At 52.7% G+C, this 17,257-nt stretch overlaps 1 protein-coding gene and 1 long non-coding RNA gene across 22 annotated transcripts in view; one reads left to right on the top strand and one right to left on the bottom strand.

Annotated features, from left to right (window-relative positions):
• Window positions 1-17,257, top strand: part of LOC118366242 (pleckstrin homology domain-containing family A member 5-like) — a 222,493-nt gene that overhangs the window by 61,863 nt on the left and 143,373 nt on the right. The gene's annotated exons all lie outside the window — the stretch shown is intronic.
• LOC127914602 (uncharacterized) lies at window positions 14,485-16,015 on the bottom strand. Of its 4 annotated transcripts, XR_008088998.1 has the most exons (4): window positions 15,928-16,015; window positions 15,342-15,636; window positions 15,109-15,283; window positions 14,485-14,699 (listed from the first exon to the last, which is right to left on the bottom strand). It is a non-coding gene; the product is annotated as an uncharacterized LOC127914602 (long non-coding RNA). The 4 variants fall into 4 exon arrangements; XR_008088999.1 differs by lacking the exon at window positions 15,928-16,015 and having other exon boundaries at window positions 14,485-14,815; window positions 15,226-15,283; window positions 15,342-15,855; XR_008088997.1 differs by lacking the exon at window positions 15,928-16,015 and having other exon boundaries at window positions 15,109-15,225; window positions 15,342-15,855.

The following is a 17,257-nucleotide window of genomic DNA, read 5'->3' as shown; positions in this document are numbered from 1 at the left end:
AGATGCTGCATAGTGCACACGCCATCTCTCTCTCCCGCTCTGCCTCTGTCGGTGTTTGAACATGAGCTCCATTCCATCCTCTCTCCCGCCTTCCCTCCTGGACAGACTGTGACAGACTGTCCAAACAGTCTCCAGGCTAATTAGTTGGAGCAGTGGATGGAGACAGATTCCTCTGGTGTAAACTTCCGCCTGTTGACTGTTGTAACTCTCTATCTCTCTCTCTCTTTCTCTCTTTCTCTCTTTCTCTCTTTCTCTCTGTTTCTCTCTTTCTCTCTTTCTCTCTTTCTCTCTCTCTCTCTCTTTTTCTCTCTTTTTCTCTCTTTTTCTCTCTTTCGCTCTTTCGCTCTTTCTCTCTTTTTCTCTCTTTCTCTCTTCTCTCTTCTCTCTCTCTTTCTCTCTCTCTTTCTCTCTCTCTTTCTCTCTCTTTCTCTTTCTCAGCTTTCTTTCTCAGCTCTCTCTCTCAGCTCTCTCTCTCAGCTCTCTCTCTCAGCTCTCTTCTCTGAAGGCTGTTGTCTTTATACATTCCAGTGTTCTGGGAAATTCAGCTTTAGCTGGAGGGTCTGTCCTAACTGGAGTGAAAATTATTCTATAGCCTGGACATAGATACCGGGCTCAGGGGGTTCTGAAAATGTGGGAGCACCCTTGGGCTACGGGACAGTGACCCGGGATAATGGGGCTTCTCTCTTGCCCTCTCTGCCCTGGGGGTTATCACCGGCTGGTGGAACAGTCACTGGGGCGTGGACAGAGAGAGACACCCAGCTGGGCAGAGGCATGCTGCAGAATGGAACATTTGTTCCCATCCTTTATTCATGAGGGAGCAGCAGCCCTCCGGTCACTCAGTCAGACAACGGGGATACTAATTCCCATGTAACATCTCCAGCAAACGACTCACGCATTAACCCAGGGCCCAGTGTCGAGGAAATGGGGAATTGATTGAACTCAAACTGTATCGAACTGTTGCCGGCTCACACCTGTACCCTGAGTCACAGTTCTAGGATCAGCTTGGCCTCCTCAAATCAGCATAAATAGGATTTGAGGCAGAATATTAGATGCGTACACACTCACACACACTCACACACACTCACACACACTCACACACTCACACTCAGACGTGTTGTGCTTTATTCTCCTCGCTCTCTGGGATGAGAAAGAAATGGGATGTTTTATTGTTTCAGACGAACCTGAAAACTGCCTCTGTTCCGGTTTTTAAGTATCTCCACACACACACACCTCGTCCTATCCTACCGACAGAAGGCTTTTAGCCCTATATCTCTGCACACTGAGGAAGGGTAAATCCCTCCTAAAACCCTGGCCTCGGCCTTAACGGGCAGAGGAGAGGAGACCTTCGGGGTGGTGTTACAGGGCATAGTGCTCCCTTAGCCTCCCTCCCTGACTCTGGGTTGTAGTAAATGTGAATGTTAGCTTCTCTACTATCCTCCAGTCTCCTCAGGACTGGACAGCTAGCTGTGTTATGGCACAAGGTTCTCAGAACACACGCACGCACGCACGCACGCGCGCGCACGCACGCACGCACGCACGCACGCACGCACGCACGCACGCACGCACGCAAACACAACACACACACACACACACACACACACACACACACACACACACACACACACACACACACACACACACACACACACACACACACATTCTCTGTCCCATTCGTAGGGGAACTCTGTCCACATTGTGTCTACATTCTCTGTGTTAGTGAAATTAGTGTCCGTCCTGCATTATGGACAGGCATTTTTATTGGGTCCACACCCACCTCCACTCTTTTCCTACTCGACACTCAGAGGAAGGTTGATTCATGCCGAAACGTAAGCCTGTTGTTTCTTTTGTCGCGTCAATAAATCTGTCCGATTTACTCCGCTCCCCCATCTCTTTAGAAAGGTTCCAGCCACTGGGCAAACAGTGGACACCTTACTCTTACCAAGGCACTGTTCTCTCAAAGTGAACAGTACTCTTTCTCCTCTCATCCATTCTCCTCCATCTCTTCATCCCGCCCTCGCTCTTTCAATCTGGTCTGTAAGCACCGCGCTGAAAGCGATTTCTAGAATCTGATTGATTTTCCCCCCAGTTCTTCCGAGGGATTCTAATAACCCTTCAGAACCACTGTATTATTCATCAGACAAGCCCCTCTTGTCAGAACACATAGCTGCATCCCAAATGGCACCCTGTTCCGTGTTTCGGACACTACTTTTGACCAGGACTTATGCCATTTTGAGGCACAGACTCAGCCGGGGTAAACCTTAGCGTTGATCCACCCTGAACTCTCTCCTCAAAGGCAAAGGCCTTGATCCTACTGTCTGGAGCTAGTTCACTTTTGAGGTTGAGCCTCTTCACTGACAGAGACCTGAGAAGTGTCATTATTCATTCTCTCTTAGTCACACACTGCCTGTCAATCAAAAAGCAACTGAAAGACCCACTCAGTTGAAGTGGCATGTTTTGAACAACAACAAAAAAAAGCATGAATTCACATGTTATAGTTTTTTGCGTTATGAGTTGAAATTCGCCACTGGGAATGAGCTGTAGTACCTATGTACTGGAACAAAAGCAAATGGCAGAATTGCAGGGTTTGATTTGGCTTTTTCTTAAAGGAAGTGGCAGTTGTCCAGTTCTTTGAGCCATTGTTTAACATCAGGGTGACACAAATGTGGTTTGTTAACACTCAGGAGTCGCCGGATTAGCAAATAGTTTTGGCCCGTCTGTATGTACATGATTTTCCATCACCTCATCTACCAGTGATATTTTAGTCTGATGATGCTCATTTCCTAGAGTGAGTGAGTGAGTGAGTGAGTGAGTGAGTGAGTGAGTGAGTGAGTGAGTGAGTGAGTGAGTGAGTGAGTGAGTGAGTGAGTGAGTGAGTGTGAGTGAGTCTGTGCAGCCTTGTATAAGTGTGCATTTCTCCCTCTGACGCCAGGAAAAAGGAATCAGTAAAAGTTTCTGGTGGAACTCACTACCCCTCTAAGCACTGCATGGTTCTGTCTCTCTTTCTCCCCCTCCGTTCTCCTCTTCCATCTCTCTCCCCTCTCTCCCTAACGACTGGGAGTTGAAGGGTAATTAAGATTTGCCCTGGTTTCTAATTGTGGTCGCCATGTTCCCTCTGACAGAGTGCGGTACAGTAGCTGATTGCTTCTATGGTTACCACTTCCTGACTCTACGTGTGTGTGGTTGCTATAGAGGAACACCCCGAGCTGGAGAATTCCATCACCGAGGGCTTATTGCATTACACTTCTCTTTGCTCTGTATTAAACACAGATGGATGGAATACTTCATTTCTGTTATCAGTTGAGAAGTATTCATTGCATTGCACAAGCCCTATTTTACCATCCATCCATTCACCAATAGCCTAGATCCGGATTCCCCAACTGGTTTTATTTGGCCCCCCAAGTTGTCTGGTTTAATTTTTTTTTTCTTCATTTTTGGATATTAAAACATTGTAAAAACACAAGCCAATCAGCTCCAGGTGATTGTTAATTTTGGAAATCGGTCCCCAAGTATTCCCACGCATAATAGACACGCGATGGTATGCAGACGTACGCCAGGTTTGAAATGATTATGTTTGAGTCAAATATCTCTGTTTGCGCTTCTTCCAGCGTACAAATGATTTGCTAATATGATCCGCCCGCGGCTGAATCTAGTTGTGGATCCCTGGATCTGTCTCTCTGCTGCAGGGTTAGTCTGTCTTCATCGAGGAAGATCAGACCGACGTTGTGGATCTGTTTTAGATAATAAACACCGGGGTAAACAAACGCTGTTGGCGCTCAGCGTGTTTCTGGAGAACTGTGGTTAGGTAAAGCATCGGGAACAGAAGAATGATCTTGTTTCGTCTCCGAGGCAGAAAATTGTCTTCTCACTCTGCAGAATAATCAACCCTGTACGTCTGAACTAAGGAATCAGTATGCAGCTTAGTGCTGTGTGTGTCCACGAATATGTGTGTGTGTGTGTCCACAAGTCACCAGGCTTCACTCGATTCATTCATTATGTGTTGAGTAATGATTGGGTTGGACAGTCTCGTTACAGGATCTCATTAAACTCTGTATTCATTTTGACACACTGATGGGATAAGAGATCAGCCACGTGGAATCATTGGGCCTGATGCTGTCTACAGTGGGACCTGCGACATACTCACTTTCACATTCAACAATGTAATGACAATGTATTGCCTGTTGAACCACCTACTCTTGATACCTCAGAGTAATTGACACACACACACACACACACACACACACACACACACACACACAAATTGCTCAGCCATCATCCCTTCTCTTCCTCATCCATCCATCTTTTCTTGTCTCTGTGCTACATGGCCTTACTGCACCAGATAATGAACACACACACACACACACACACAGAGATCTTTGATCAACCTGTCACAGTCCTCCCAGAGGAGCAGGTTCTAATGGAGCTGTTTGGTGCTTCTTCTGTTTCTCTTCGTAATTATGAGTCCCTAATGATGTTCCTGGTCTGTTGGGATACATCAGAGTTGCTATGCTAGAGGAGGCTCAGGTTTCTCTCTCTCTCGGTCTCTCTCTGTCTCTCTCTCGGTCTCTCTCTGTCTCTCTCTCTCTCTCCCTCTCTCTCTCTCACTCTCAATTCAATTCAAGGGGCTTTATTGGCATGGGAAACATATGTTAACATTGCCAAAGCAAGTGAGGTAGATAATATACAAAAGTGAAATAAACAATACAAATTAACAGTAAACCCTCTCTGCCTCTCTCTCTCTACCTCTCTGTCTCTCTCTACCTCTCTCTCTCTGTGTCTCTCTCTCTCTCTGTCTCTCTCTGTCTCTTTGTCTCTTTGTCTCTTTGTCTCTCTGTCTCTCTGTCTCTGTCTCTCTCTCTCTCTCTCTCTACCTCTGTCTCTACCTCTCTCTGTCTCTCTCTCTCTCTCTACCTCTCTATCTCTCTCTCTCTCTCTCTACCTCTCTATCTCTCTCTCTATCTCTCTCTCTCTCTCTCTCTCTCTCTACCTCTGTCTCTACCTCTCTCTGTCTCTGTCTCTCTCTGTCTCTGTCTCTCTCTGTCTCTGTCTCTGTCTCTCTCTGTCTCTGTCTCTGTCTCTACCTCTGCCTCTCCCTCTCGGTCTCTCTCTATCTCTACCCTCTCTCTGTCTCTGTCTCTCTCTCTCTCTCTCTACCTCTCTCTGTCTCTGTCTCCCTCTCTCTCTCTGTCTCTCTACCTCTGTCTCTGTCTGTCTCTCTCTCTCTCTGTCTCTCTACCTCTGTCTCCCTCTCTCTCTCTGTCTCTCTACCTCTGTCTCTGTCTCCCTCTCTCTCTGTCTCTCTACCTCTGTCTCTGTCTCTCTCTCTGTCTCTGTCTCTCTCTCTTTCTCTCTCTTTCTCTCTACCTCTGTCTCTCTCTCTCTCTGTCATAGCACGCCTGTTTGGAAAACTTCTGCCATTACTCTCCCTTTCTTCAGCTTCAATAAATGATATCATTCTGGTGGAAAGGGCTATTTCCAGTATTGAAATGTTTTACCCAAGATGTATTTCCACCGTGTGGAAACTGTCATTTATTAGTGAACAATACTTTATGACCTGTGAGCCATTCCTAACTATAATTACACAGACTGAATGACTGATTGCTCACTGAGACACCTGTATCTGTACCACCTGAAAAATGAAACAGATTCCTGACCAGTCAGGTGTGTGCGCGTGTGCGTGTGCGTGTGTGTGTGTGTGTGTGTGTAATGTGCATTCAACATTACACACACGTGAGTTCGGCCCTCATTGTAATGTGTAGTATGGGTCATTCAATCACGTTTCTTCAAACCAGCCATCTTCATATTCAAACGGCTCAGACTTCAAAAGCCACACCCCCTTAACACGTTGACATTTGATGTGTATTATAAGGCGCTTTGTTCATGTACTGATCTCATATTTGAAGAGGCAGGAATGGGGGAGATGAGAGGGGCAGACTCCTGTTGAGTCAGATGTTCAGAGACCCTACTGTGGTGTCTGTATAGAGGTTGAGTAGTTCGCTACAGAACCATTCCCTTATGGAGTGAACTCGTCGAGAAGTCAGGAGTACCTCACTTCCAGAGAGCCCTGCTGTATGAAGCGTTGATTAGGTAGGGCAGTGGAGGAGAGACATGGGGATGGGATGGAGAGATGGGGAGGAGGAAAATGAGGTGTGGAACAGGAGGGGATGGAGAGATGGGGAGGAGGAAAATGAGGTGGGGAACAGGAGGGGATGGAGAGATGGGGAGGAGGAAAATGAGGTGGGAACGGTAGAGAGGGGAGGGGAGGGGATGGGAGGGGGAGGAGAGGGATGGGAGGGGGAGGGGATGGGAGAGAGAGAGGGATGGGAGGGGGAGGAGAGGGATGGGAGAGAAGAGAGAGAGGGATGGGGAGGGGATGGGAGGGGGAGGAGAGGGATGGTAGAGGGGAGGGGAGGGGGAGGAGAGGGATGGGAGAGAGAGAGAGAGAGAGAGGATGGGGGGGATGGGAGGGGGAGGAGAGGGATGGTAGAGGAGAGGGGAGGGGGAGGAGAGGGATGGGAGAGGAGAGGGATGGGGAGGAGAGGGATGGGAGAGGAGAGAGAGAGGGATGGGGAGGGGATGGGAGGGGGAGGAGAGGGATGGGAGAGAGAGAGGGATGGGGAGGGGAGGAGAGGGATGGTGGAGGAGGGGGAGGAGAGGGATGGGAGAGGAGAGAGAGAGGGATGGGGAGGGGATGGGAGGGGGAGGAGAGGGATGGTAGAGGGGAGGGGAGGGGGAGGAGAGGGATGGGAGAGGAGAGAGAGAGAGAGAGAGGGATGGGGGGGGGAGGGGAGGAGAGGGATGGTAGAGGAGAGGGGAGGGGGAGGAGAGGGATGGGAGAGGAGAGGGATGGGGAGGAGAGGGATGGGAGAGGAGAGAGAGGGGGATGGGGAGGGGATGGGAGGGGGAGGAGAGGGATGGGAGAGAGAGAGGGATGGGAGGGGGAGGAGAGGGATGGTGGAGGAGGGGGAGGAGAGGGATGGGAGAGGAGAGAGAGAGGGATGGGGATGGGAGGGGGAGGAGAGGGATGGGGAGGGGATGGGAGGGGAGGAGAGGGATGGGAGAGGAGAGAGAGAGGGATGGGAGAGGAGAGAGAGAGGGATGGGGGGGTGGGAGGGGGAGGAGAGGGGAGGGGAGGAGAGGGATGGGAGAGGAGAGGGATGGGGAGGAGAGGGATGGGAGAGGAGAGAGAGAGGGATGGTAGAGGAGAGGGAGGGGGAGGAGAGGGATGGGAGAGGAGAGAGAGAGGGATGGGAGAGGAGAGAGAGAGGGATGGGGAGAGGAGAGAGAGGGATGGGGAGGGGATGGGAGAGATGGGGGTGGGAGAGGAGGAAAAGGAGATGGGGCGATTAGAGAGATGAGATGGGGGTGGGAGAGGAGGAAAAGGAGATGGGGCGATTAGAGAGATGAGAGGGGATGGGAGAGAGATGGGGAGGAGGAAAATGAGGTGGGGAACAGGAGGGGATGGGAGAGGAGAGAATGAAAAGGAGGTGGGGAACAGGAGGGGAAGGGAGAGGAGAGAAGGAAAATGAGGTGGGGAACAGGAGGGGATGGAGAGATGGGGAGGAGGAAAAGGAGGTGGGGAACAGGAGGGGATGGGAGAGGAGAGAAGGAAAATGAGGTGGGGAACAGGAGGGGATGGAGAGATGGGGAGGAGGAAAAGGAGGTGGGGAACAGGAGGGGATGGGAGAGGAGAGAAGGAAAAGGAAGTGGGAACAGGAGGGGATGGAGAGATGGGGAGGAGGAAAGTGAGGTGGGGAACAGGAGGGGATGGGAGAGGAGAGGAGGAAAATGAGGTGGGGAACAGGAGGGGATGGGAGAGGAGAGAAGGAAAAGGAGGTGGGGAACAGGAGGGGATGGGAGAGGAGAGAAGGAAAAGGAGGTGGGGAACAGGAGGGGATGGGAGAGGAGAGAAGGAAAAGGAGGTGGGGAGCAGGAGGGGATGGGAGAGGAGAGAAGGAAAAGGAGGTGGGGAGCAGAGGATACAAATGAGGTGGAGAGGAGCAGGATGGTAGAGGAGAGGGGAGGGGGAGGAGAGGGATGGGAGAGGAGAGAGGGGAGGGGAGGAGAGGGATGGGAGAGAAGGAAAAGGAGGTGGGGAGCAGAGGATACAAATGAGGTGGAGAGGAGCAGGATGGTAGAGGAGGGGGAGGAGAGGATTGGAGAGGGGAGGGGAGGAGAGGGATGGGAGGGGAGAGAGAGAGGGATGGGGAGGGGATGGGAGGGGAGGAAAAGGAGATGGGGCGATTAGAGAGATGAGAGGGGATGGGAGAGAGATGGGATGGGAGAGATGGGGAGGAGGAAAAGGAGGTGGGGAACAGGAGGGGATGGGAGAGGAGAGAAGGAAAAGGAGGTGGGGAACAGGAGGGGATGGGAGAGGAGAGAAGGAAAAGGAGGTGGGGAACAGGAGGGGATGGGAGAGGAGAGAAGGAAAAGGAGGTGGGGAACAGGAGGGGATGGGAGAGGAGAGAAGGAAAAGGAGGGGGGGAGCAGGAGGGGATGGGAGAGGAGAGAAGGAAAAGGAGGTGGGGAGCAGGAGGGGATGGGAGAGGAGAGAAGGAAAAGGAGGTGGGGAACAGGAGGGGATGGGAGAGGAGAGAAGGAAAAGGAGGTGGGGAACAGGAGGGGATGGAGAGATGGGGAGGAGGAAAAGGAGGTGGGGAACAGGAGGGGATGGGAGAGGAGAGAAGAAAAAGGAGGTGGGGAACAGGAGGGGATGGGAGAGGAGAGAAGGAAAAGGAGGTGGGGAACAGGAGGGGTTGGGAGAGGAGAGAAGGAAAAGGAGGTGGAGAACAGGAGGGGATGGGAGAGGAGAGAAGGAAAAGGAGGTGGGGAACAGGAGGGGATGGGAGAGGAGAGAAGGAAAAGGAGGTGGGGAACAGGAGGGGATGGGAGAGGAGAGAAGGAAAAGGAGGTGGGGAGCAGGAGGGGATGGGAAGGAGAGAAGGAAAAGGAGGTGGGGAACAGGAGGGGATGGGAGAGGAGAGAAGGAAAAGGAGGTGGGAACAGGAGGGGATGGGAGAGGAGAGAAGGAAAAGGAGGTGGGGAACAGGAGGGGATGGGAGAGGAGAGAAGGAAAAGGAGGTGGGGAACTGGAGGGGTTGGGAGAGGAGAGAAGGAAAAGGAGGTGGAGAGCAGAGGATACAAATGAGGTGGAGAGGAGCAGGATGGGAGGGGGAGGAGGGATGGGAGAGGGGAGGGGAGGGGGAGGAGAGGGATGGGAGAGGAGAGAGAGGGATGGGGAGGGGATGGGCGGGGAGGAGAGAGGATGGTAGAGGAGAGGGGAGGAGAGGGACAGGAGAGGAGAGGAGGGGAGGGGAGGAGAGGGATGGTAGAGGAGGGGAGGGGGAGGAGAGGGATGGGAGAGGAGAGAGAGACAGATGGGGAGGGGATGGGAGGGGGAGGAGAGGGGAGGGGGAGGAGAGGGATGGGAGAGGAGAGAGAGAGAGGGATGGGGAGGGGATGGGAGGGGAGGAGAGGGATGGTAGATGAGAGGGATGGGAGAGGAGAGAGAGAGGGATGGGAGAGGAGAGAGAGAGGGGGATGGGAGAGATGGGGGGGTGGGAGAGGAGGAAAAGGAGATGGGGGCGATTAGAGATGAGAGGGGATGGCAGAGAGATGGGATGGGAGAGGAGAGGGATGGAGAGAAGGAAAATGAGGTGGGGAACAGGAGGGGATGGGAGAGGAGAGAAGGAAAAGGAGGTGGGGAACAGGAGGGGATGGGAGAGGAGAGAAGGAGATGGGGGCGATTACAGAGATGAGAGGGGATGGGAGAGAGATGGGATGGGAGAGATGGGGGGAGAGAGATGGGATGGGAGAGGAGGAAAAGGAGATGGGGGCGATTAGAGAGATGAGAGGGGATGGGAGAGAGATGGGATGGGAGAGGAGAGGGATGGAGAGGAGGAAAATGAGATGGGGAGGGGATATTGGAGAGATGAGTGGATTGGAGAGATGAGATTGGAGGGGATGGGAGAGGAGAGAGATTGAAGATGGGGAGGGGATTAGAGAGTAGATGGGGGGGATTAGAGAGATGAGATGAGATGGGAGAGGAGAGAGATGGGAGAGGAGAGAGATGGGGATGGGAGAGGAGAGAGATGGGGATGGGAGAGGGTAGAAATGGGGATGGGAGAGGGTAGAAATGGGGATGGGAGAGGGTAGAGATGGGGATGGGAGAGGGTAGAGATGGGGATGGGAGAGGGTAGAGATGGGGATGGGAGAGGGTAGAGATGGGGATGGGAGAGGATAGAGATGGGGATGGGAGAGGGTAGAGATGGGGATGGGAGAGGATAGAGATGGGGATGGGAGAGGGTAGAGATGGGGATGGGAGAGGATAGAGATGGGGATGGGAGAGGGTAGAGATGGGGATGGGAGAGGATAGAGATGGGGATGGGAGAGGGGAGAGATGGGGAGGGATGGGAGAGGGAGAGATGGGGATGGGAGAGGGGAGAGATGGGGAGGGGAGGGGAGAGATGGGGATGGGAGAGGAGAGGAGAGAGAGAGATGGGGATGGAAGAGGAGAGAGATGGAGATGAGAGAGGGGAGATATGGGAGAGGGGAGAGATGGGGATGGGAGAGGAGAGGAGAGAGATGGGAATGAGGTGGGAGAGGGGAGGGATGGGAGGGGAGAGATGGGGATGGGAGAGGGGAGATATGGGAGAGGGGAGAGATGGGGATGGGAGAGGAGAGGAGAGGAGAGAGATGGGGATGGGAGAGGAGAGAGACGGGGATGAGAGAGGGGAGGGGAAAGTTGGGAATGAGGTGGGAGAGGGGAGAGATGGGGATGGAAGAGGGGAGGGATGGGAGAGGGGAGAGATGGGAGAGGGGGAGATGGGGATGGGAGAGGGGAGAGATGGGGATGGGAGAGGGGATGGGAGAGGGGAGGAGAGAGATGGGGATGAGAGAGGGGAGGGGAAAGTTGGGGATGAGAGAGGGGGGGAAAGTTGGGAATGTGGTGGGAGAGGGGAAAGATGGGAATGAGGTGGGAGAGGGGAGAGATGGGGATGGGAGAGGGGAGAGATGGGGATGGGGAGGGGAGGAGAGAGATGGGGATGAGAGAGGGGAGGGGAAAGTTGGGGAGGGGAAAGTTGGGAATGTGGTGGGAGAGGGGAAAGATGGGAATGAGGTGGGAGAGGGGAGAGATGGGGATGGGAGAGGGTAGAGATGGGGATGGGAGAGATGGGGATGGGAGAGGAGAGGAGAGAGATGGGGATGAGAGAGGGAGGGGAAAGTTGGGAATGAGGTGGGAGAGGGGAAAGATGGGAATGAGGGGGAGAGATGGGGATGGGAGAGGGTAGAGATGGGGATAAGAGAGATGGGGATGGGAGAGAAGAGAGATGGGGATGGGAGAGATGGGATGGGAGAGGAGGAAAATGAGATGAGATCGGAGGGGATTGAAGAGAGAGGATGGGAGAGATGGGAGGGGATTGGAGAGATGGGATGGGAGAGGAGAGGGGTGGAGAGGAGGAAAATGAGATGGGGAGGGATAGATGAGATGGGAGGATATTGGAGAGATGAGATGGGATGGGAGAGGAGAGAGAAGGGATGGGAGAGGAGAGAGATGGGGATGGGAGAGGAGAGAGATGGGGATGGGAGAGGGGAGAGATGGGGATGGGAGAGGGTAGAGATGGGGATGGAAGAGGAGAGGAGAGAGATGGGGATGGGAGAGGAGAGAGATGGGGATGGAAGAGGAGAGGAGAGAGATGGGGATGGAAGAGGAGAGGAGAGAGATGGGGATGGAAGAGGAGAGGAGAGAGATGGGGATGGAAGAGGAGAGGAGAGAGATGGGGATGGAAGAGGAGAGGAGAGAGATGGGGATGGAAGAGGAGAGGAGAGAGATGGGGATGGAAGAGGAGAGAGATGGGGATGGGAGAGGAGAGGAGAGAGATGGGAGAGGAGAGGAGAGGAGAGAGATGGGGATGGGAGAGGAGAGGAGAGGAGAGAGATGGGGATGGAAGAGGAGAGGAGAGAGATGGGGATGGAAGAGGAGAGGTGAGAGATGGGGATGGGAGAGGAGAGAGATGGGAGAGAAGAGAGGTGGGAGAGTAGAGAAATGGGAAAGGAGGGATGGGAGAGGGGGAGGGGATGGCAAAGGAGAGAGGGAGAGGAGAGAGGGGTGGGAGAGGAGGAAAATGAGATGAGATCGGAGGGGATGGGGGAGATGGGAGGGGATTGATGAGATGAGAGGGTATTGGAGAGATGGGAGGGGATGGGAGAGGAGAGAGATTGAAGATGAGAGAGATGGGAGGGGATTGGAGAGTAGATGGGGAGGGGATTAGAGAGTAGATGGGGAGGGGATTAGAGAGTAGATGGGGAGGGGATTGGAGAGTAGATTGGGAGGGGATTGGAGAGATGAGATGGGAGAGGAGAGAGATGAGATGAGAGAGATGAGATGGGAGAGGAGGGGATGGGAGAGGATGGGGATGGGAGAGGAGATAGATGGGGATGGGAGAGGGTAGAGATGGGAATGGAAGAGGAGAGGGTAGAGATGGGAATGGAAGAGGAGAGGGGAGAGATGGGAATGGAAGAGGAGAGATGAGGATGGAAGGGGAGAGATGAGGATGGAAGAGGAGAGGAGAGAGATGGGGATGAGAGAGGAGAGATGGGAGAGGGGAGGGGAAAGATGGGAGAGGGGAGAGATGGGGATGGGAGAGGGGAGAGATGGGGATGGGAGAGGGGAGAGATGGGGATGGGAGAGGAGAGGAGAGAGATGGGGATGGAAGAGGAGAGGGGAGAGATGGGGATGGGAGAGGGGAGAGATGGGGATGGGAGAGGGGAGAGATGGGGAGGGAGAGATGGGGATGGGAGAGATGGGGATGGGAGAGGAGAGAGATGGGGATGGGAGAGGGAGAGATGGGGAGAGATGGGGATGGGAGAGGAGAGAGATGGGGATGGGAGAGGAGATAGATGGGGATGGGAGAGGAGATAGATGGGGATGGGAGAGATGGGGATGGGAGGGAGAGGGGAGGGAGAGATGGGGATGGGGTGGGAGAGGGGAGAGATGGGAATGGGGTGGGAGAGGGGAGGAGAGGAGAGAGATGGGAGAGGAGGGGGTGGGAGAGCAGAGAGATGGGATTAGAGAGATGGGGGGAGAGGTGGAGAGGGGAAAAGGAGGTGGAGAAATGGGGAGGAGAGAGGTGGGGAGGGATGGGAGAGGAGAGAGATGTGGAGGTGGAGAGGAGAGAGATGTGGAGAGGAGAGAGATGTGGAGGTGGAGAGGAGAGAGATTGGGAGGGGATGGGATGGGAGAGGAGAGAGATTGGGAGTGGATGGGAGAGGAGAGTGATGGGGAGTTGGAAAAGGAGGTGGAGTGAGATGGGGAGGAGAGAGAAGAGAGATGCAGAGAGAGATGGGAAGGGATTGGAGAGATGGGGAGGGGAGTTGGAAAAGGAGGTGGAGAGGAGACATGGGGAGGGGATGGGAGAGATTGGGATGGGAGAGAGATGGGGAGGAGGAAAAGGAGGTGGTGAGAGAAGAGGAGAGAGATGGGAAGGGGATTAGAGAGGTGGGGAGGAGATGGAGAGGAGGAAAAGGAGGTTGAGAGGGGAGGAGAGATTGGGAGAGGTTGGGAGGGGATGGGAGAGATCGGGAGGAGGAAAATGAGGTAGGGAGCAGAGGAGAGTAGAAAGATGGGAGAGGAGGAAAGGGGGGTGGAGAGGAGAGAGATGGGGAAAAGGAGGTGGGGAGGAGATGGGAGCGGAGGAAAAGGACGTTGAGAGGGGAGGAGAGCGATGGGTAGGAAAATGAGGTGTGAGCAGAGGAGAGTAGAGAGATGGGAGAGGGGGAAAGGGAGGTGGAGAGGAGAGAGATGGGGAAGGGATGAGAGAAATGGGGAAAAGGAGGTGGAGAGGAGAGGGATGGGAGAGGAGAGGCGTGGGGTGGGGAGAGGCTGGTAGAGGAGAGGGTTGGGGTGGGGAGAGGATGGTAGAGGAGAGGGGTGGGGAGAGGATGGTAGAGGAGAGAGCGATGGGAGGGGAGGATGAAAAGGGGGTGGAGAGGAGAGAGATGGGGAGGGGATGGGAGAGATGGGGAGGAGGGAAAGGAAATGGGGAGCAGAGAGGGGGTTGCCTGATTTGTAGCTCCATGTGACCACTAGAGGGAACCAACCTGTCAGGCCATAACCTCAGATTATAACACGGGTAATCTGACCACTAGAGGGCACCAACCTGTCAGGCCATAACCTCAGATTATAACACGGGTAATCTGACCACTAGAGGGCACCAATCTGTCAGGCCATAACCTCAGATTATAACATGGTAATCTGACCACTAGAGGGCACCAACCTGTCAGGCCATAACCTCAGATTATAACATGGGTAATCTGACCACTAGAGGGCACCAACCTGTCAGGCCATAACCTCAGATTATTACACGGTAATCTGACCATTAGAGGGCACCAACCTGTCAGGCCATAACCTCAGATTATAACACGGGTAATCTGACCACTAGAGGGCACCAACCTGTCAGGCCATAACCTCAGATTATAACATGGTAATCTGACCACTAGAGGGCACCAACCTGTCAGGCCATAACCTCAGATTATAACACGGGTAATCTGACCACTAGAGGGCACCAACCTGTCAGGCCATAACCTCAGATTATAACACGGGTAATCTGACCACTAGAGGGCACCAACCTGTCAGGCCATAACCTCAGATTATAACACGGGTAATCTGACCACTAGAGGGCACCAACCTGTCAGGCCATAACCTCAGATTATAACATGGTAATCTGACCACTAGAGGGCATCAACCTGTCAGGCCATAACCTCAGATTATTACATGGTAATCTGACCACTAGAGGGCACCAACCTGTCAGGCCATAACCTCAGATTATTACATGGTAATCTGACCACTAGAGGGCACCAACCTGTCAGGCCATAACCTCAGATTATAACATGGGTAATCTGACCACTAGAGGGCACCAACCTGTCAGGCCATAACCTCAGATTATTACACGGTAATCTGACCACTAGAGGGCACCAACCTGTCAGGCCATAACCTCAGATTATAACACGGGTAATCTGACCACTAGAGGGCACCAACCTGTCAGGCCATAACCTCAGATTATAACACGGGTAATCTGACCACTACAGGGCACCAACCTGTCAGGCCATAACCTCAGATTATAACACGGGTAATCTGACCACTAGAGGGCACCAACCTGTCAGGCCATAACCTCAGATTATAACATGGTAATCTGACCACTAGAGGGCACCAACCTGTCAGGCCATAACCTCAGATTATAACATGGTAATCTGACCACTAGAGGGCACCAACCTGTCAGGCCATAACCTCAGATTATTACACGGTAATCTGACCATTAGAGGGCACCAACCTGTCAGGCCATAACCTCAGATTATAACACGGGTAATCTGACCACTAGAGGGCACCAACCTGTCAGGCCATAACCTCAGATTATAACACGGGTAATCTGACCACTAGAGGGCACCAACCTGTCAGGCCATAACCTCAGATTATAACACGGGTAATCTGACCACTAGAGGGCACCAACCTGTCAGGCCATAACCTCAGATTATAACACGGGTAATCTGACCACTAGAGGGCACCAACCTGTCAGGCCATAACCTCAGATTATAACACGGGTAATCTGACCACTAGAGGGCACCAACCTGTCAGGCCATAACCTCAGATTATAACATGGTAATCTGACCACTAGAGGGCATCAACCTGTCAGGCCATAACCTCAGATTATTACATGGTAATCTGACCACTAGAGGGCACCAACCTGTCAGGCCATAACCTCAGATTATAACATGGTAATCTGACCACTAGAGGGCACCAACCTGTCAGGCCATAACCTCAGATTATAACATGGGTAATCTGACCACTAGAGGGCACCAACCTGTCAGGCCATAACCTCAGATTATTACACGGTAATCTGACCATTAGAGGGCACCAACCTGTCAGGCCATAACCTCAGATTATAACACGGGTAATCTGACCACTAGAGGGCACCAACCTGTCAGGCCATAACCTCAGATTATAACATGGTAATCTGACCACTAGAGGGCACCAACCTGTCAGGCCATAACCTCAGATTATAACACAGGTAATCTGACCACTAGAGGGCACCAACCTGTCAGGCCATAAGGTCAGAACAAATGGTTTGGTTCTCAACCACATCTGTCACTGTTCAATCTCCCTCCTGACTGTCACTAGGGTGGCTGTTCATACAATTTAGTGCATTTGTGTGATACACTGTGAATGTGTGTGACTGTTTATGCAGATCTGTGTGTGTGTGTGTGTGTGTGTGTGTGTGTGTGTGTGTGTGTGTGTGTGTGTGTGTGTGTGTGTGTGTGTGTGTGTGTGTGTGTGTGTGTGTGTGGTGAACCCAGACTGATCTCAGTGGGAGAATAATAGATCCCTGTAGGAAGACATGACTGGTCTCACCAGGAAGACATGACTGGTCTCACCAGGGTGTGTCAGATAGATCCCTGTAGGAAGACATGACTGGTCTCACCAGGGTGTGTCAGATAGATCCCTGTAGGAAGACATGACTGGTCTCACCAGGGTGTGTCAGATAGATCCCTGTAGGAAGACATGACTGGTCTCATCAGGGTGTGTCAGATAGATCCCTGTAGGAAGACATGACTGGTCTCACCAGGGTGTGTCAGATAGATCCCTGTAGGAAGACATGACTGGTCTCATCAGGGTGTGTCAGATAGATCCCTGTAGGAAGACATGACTGGTCTCACCAGGGTGTGTGTCAGATAGATAGATCCCTGTAGGAAGACATGACTGGTCTCATCAGGGTGTGTCAGATAGATCCCTGTAGGAAGACATGACTGGTCTCACCAGGGTGTGTCAGATAGATCCCTGTAGGAAGACATGACTGGTCTCACCAGGGTCAGATGATCCCTGTAGGAAGACATGACTGGTCTCATCATCCCTGTAGGAAGACATGACTGGTCTCATCAGGGTGTGTCAGATAGATCCCTGTAGGAAGACATGACTGGTCTCATCAGGGTGTGTCAGATAGATCCCTGTAGGAAGACATGACTGGTCTCACCAGGGTGTGTCAGATAGATCCCTGTAGGAAGACATGACTGGTCTCATCAGGGTGTGTCAGATAGATCCCTGTAGGAAGACATGACTGGTCTCATCAGGGGTGTCAGATAGATAGATCCCTGTAGGAAGACATGACTGGTCTCATCAGGGTGTGTCAGATAGATCCCTGTAGGAAGACATGACTGGTCTCATCAGGGTGTGTCAGATCCCTGTAGGAAGACATGACTGGTCTCATCA

The sequence above is a fragment of the Oncorhynchus keta genome, chromosome 33, assembly GCF_023373465.1.
Source record: "Oncorhynchus keta strain PuntledgeMale-10-30-2019 chromosome 33, Oket_V2, whole genome shotgun sequence".
Lineage (NCBI taxonomy): Eukaryota > Metazoa > Chordata > Actinopteri > Salmoniformes > Salmonidae > Oncorhynchus > Oncorhynchus keta.
This window is presented reverse-complemented; position numbering and strand designations above follow the sequence as displayed.